The following is a 4,105-nucleotide window of genomic DNA, read 5'->3' as shown; positions in this document are numbered from 1 at the left end:
GGTGAGAGTATACTCTCAAGTATTAGCAGTTGAATTTGTCAGATTCAACCACACCTGAAAGATTAGTATCTTCAATCACAATAGTAACAGCAAGGTAACGAGTAACGGTAGTGTAAAGAGCAATAGCAGCGGCAAGGAACAATAGTAGTTACAGCAGTAGAAAGTAGCAACAGTAGCAAGCGACAGTAGTAGCAACAGTAGCAGTAGAGCAAGACAATTAACAATAGTAGCAACAGTAGCAGCAACAGCAGAGCAAGACAAGTAACAACAGTAGCAACATTAGGAACAACTCGTAGGCAATTGGTCAGTGATTTGTTTGGATGATATTCATCATGCTACAGCTATAACACGGAGAGATATGTGGCTAGCTCCCGTTCGTCTATGTGATGTAGGCATGCATTCCGTGTGTCGCCATACGTTCTTAGGGAAAAGAACTTGCATGACATCTATTGTCCATCCCTCCCGTGGCAGCGGGGTCCAAAAGGAAACTACGGGATATTAAGGTTCTCCTTTTAATAAAGAACCGGACCAATGCATTAGCACTTGGTGAACACATGAACTCCTCAAACTATGGTCATCACCGGGAGTGGTTCCGGTTATTGTCACTCCAGGGTTGCCGGATCATAACACATAGTAGGTAACTACAACTTGCAAGATAGGATCTAAAACACACATATATTTGTGACAACATAATAATTTCAGATCTGAAATCATGGCACTCGGGCCCTCGTGACAAGCATTAAGCATGGCAAAGTAGTAGCAACATCAATCTCAGAACATAGTGGATACTAGGGATCAATCCCCATCAAAAATAACTTGATTACATGATAGATCTCATCCTACTCATCACCGCCCAGCGAGCCTACGAATAGATTACTCACGAACGACGAAGAGCTTCATGTAATTGGAGAGGGAAGAAGGTTGATGATGACGATGGCGACGATTTCCCCTCTCCGGAGCCCAAGACGGACTCCAGATCTTCCCTCCAGATGAAGAACAGGTGGTGGCGGCGCCTCCGTATCGAAAACGCGATGAAAACTTCTCTTTTTATTTTTTCTGGGACAAAAGGCAACTTATAGAGCTGGAGTTGAGGGCGGCAGGTGCCTGTGGGCCCCACAAGCCTGCCCACCGCCACCAGGGGGGTGGTGGCGGAGCAGGGGCTTGTGGCCCACTGGCCCACCCCCTGAGGAGGAACTTAGCGTAGATATTTTTGATATTTTCCAAAACCGCTCCCCGTAAATTTTCAGGACGTTTGGAGAACTTTGATTTCTGCACAAAAATAACACCAAGGCAATTCTGCTAAAAACATCGTTAGTCCAGGTTAGTTCCATTCAAATCATGCAAATTAGAGTCCAAAACAAGGGCAAAAGAGTTTGGAAAAGTAGACACGATGGAGACGTGTCAACTCCCCCAAGCATAAAACCTTGCTTGTCCTCAAGCAACTCAGTTGACAAACTGAGAGAGAAAGAAAAACTTTGACAAACTCTGTTTGATCTTGTTGTTATAACTATGTCTAACTCATAACCAGAATTTCAGCAAGATCACAAGTTAATCACATAAGCAAATGACACAAAGGTCTCATGGTAAACTAATATCAATGGCATACTCAGCTAACGAGAAAATAATAATGAGTTTCAAATACCAACACTTCAATCAAAACAAGCATGAAGCAATATGAATAGGTGGTATCTCGCTAGCTCTTTCTCAGACCGCAAAACATAAATGCAAAGCACTTTCAAAGATCAAGGGCTGACTAAACATTGTAATTCAAAGCAACGAAGATCCAGTCATAGTCATACTCTATATCAATCAAAAGCAAAGCATAAAAATGACAGAGGTGCTCTCTAATTGGTGCTTATATAAGAGGAGGATGACTCGACAGGAAAATAAATAGACAGGCCCTTCGCAGAGGGAAGCATTGATTTGCAGAGGTGCCAGAGCTCAAGCTTTGAAAATAGAGATAATAATTTTGGGTGGCATGCTTTCATTGTCAACGCAATGACCAAGAGTTCTCAATATCTTCCATGCTACTCATGCTATAGGCGGTTCCCAAACAGAAAGCAAAGTTTTAACGCCGCCACCACCAATCAATCACACTCCACGGCTAGCCGAATCCTCGGGTACCGTCCATACTGACATCAATCCGTGGGGGAGTCTTGTTTTACAGTTATGTTTTCGATTTAAGCGTGGAACTGGGCATCCCAAATACCGGCCCCTTTCTCGAGAATGACTGTGAATAAACACATGTCGAGGATAACACTCCTAACATGGAAGATACCAATAGCCCTCTATCACCACATGAGCGGTTCGGGCATGCAAAACAGATTATTTCTTGAAGGTTTAGAGAATGGCACATGCAAATTTACTTGGAACGTCAGGTAAATACCACAAATAGGTAGGTATGGTGGACTCTCAAGGAAAAACTTTTGGGTTTATAGAAGTGGATGCACAAGCAGTATTCCGCTTACTACAAGTGAAGGCTAGCAAAAGACTGGGAAGCGACCAACTAGAGAGCGACAACAGTCATCAAAATGCAATGAGTTTGACTAACATTGAATGCAAGCATGAACAGGATAGAAATCACCATGAACACGAACATCATAGAGGCTATGTTGATTTTGTTTCAACTACATGCATGAACATGCGCCAAGTCAAGCCACTTGAAACATTCAAAGGAGAATACCATCCTATCATACTACATCTTAGTCATCTCAAAATCTATGTTGGCATTCAAGACAAATCATTATAAGCTCTCAGCTAAATAAGCGTGGCATCAGAAACTATGATCTCTAAGTTGTCATTGCAAACATGGTTCTCTCACAACAAAGCTAAATCTGGGTCGACAAGCTAGTCATATTTACAAAAACAAAATAGATAGAGTTCATACCAGCTTTTCAGTCTCAGTCACTTCATCATATATCATCATTGTTGCCTTTCGTTTGCACGATCGAATGATGTGAACAATAATAAGAGCATTGGACTAAGCTGAATCTACACGCAAACACAAAGGAGAAGACAAAATAATATGGCTCTCTGAAAGCTAAACAGGTAAGCATGTAAGAACCACTAAGCATTGTAACCAATATCTTCTACCTTGACACAAAGAAAAAGAAAGCTATTTACACGGGAGAGCTCCCAACAAGCAAAAGAAGAAAGAAAAATCCTTTTGGGTTTTCTCAAAAGGACACAAAACAAGAAAACAAGAAAACAAAAAGAAACTAGCATGTATAATACAGTGGCAAAGTGTAAACACCGGCTAACAAAGTGGAAGCATAAGCATGAATGTAATGTCGGTGAGAACACGTACTCCCCAAGCTTAGGCTTTTGGCCTAGCTTGGTCTACTCCCATGGTGGGAAATCACCAGTTCCAGGATACTCCGGAGCAGACTGTGGATGCCACTGCTGTGCGAGCTCCTTTGGCTCCCACTAATAAACTGGCGTCTGGTACTCGACTCGCGGCTCGGGCACGGGCGCCTGTGGTTGGGCCAAGCCCCAATATGGGTAGATGTCCGCGGGCATAATAGTGTACCTGCCTGCATGAAGATCAAACAAAGAAGGAGCAGGCAAAGTAATAGTCTCTCGAGTACCCTGACTAAACACCAGGTTATAAATCATCCGTCTACTAGCATCTCTATCCAGAAAATCATGGCGAACCATGCTGTCATAATCCAGATATCTCTCAGGGAGAAGCATCTCTCCTTCCTCTCCCAGTCTAATGGGTATCTCAAAGTGTCTGGCAAGACGGGTAGCATAGATACCTCCGTAGACAACACCTTTAGAACGGTTCAGGTTCAACCGTTGAGCTACTATAGCGCCCAAGCTATAAGTCTTATCGTTGTAAAGGCCTTCGCGCAAAACCGCAAGGTCTGGAGAACTAAGTGATCCAGACTCCCCACGGTCAATCAAACATTTTCCCACAAATAGTGAGAAGTACCGAAGCACAGGAAAATGTATGCTAGCAATTCTAGCGCGAGACACTCCACTCTTCTCTCCAACAGCAATAGAACCAATGAAATCCTCCAAGTCCCGTGGACGAGGGTCACAGATATCCCCAACATACGGTAATTTGCATACATTGCAAAAATCCTGCAGCGTCATGCACTGG

This window comes from Hordeum vulgare, chromosome 3H, assembly GCF_904849725.1.
Source record: "Hordeum vulgare subsp. vulgare chromosome 3H, MorexV3_pseudomolecules_assembly, whole genome shotgun sequence".
Classification (NCBI taxonomy): domain Eukaryota; kingdom Viridiplantae; phylum Streptophyta; class Magnoliopsida; order Poales; family Poaceae; genus Hordeum; species Hordeum vulgare.
This window is presented reverse-complemented; position numbering follows the sequence as displayed.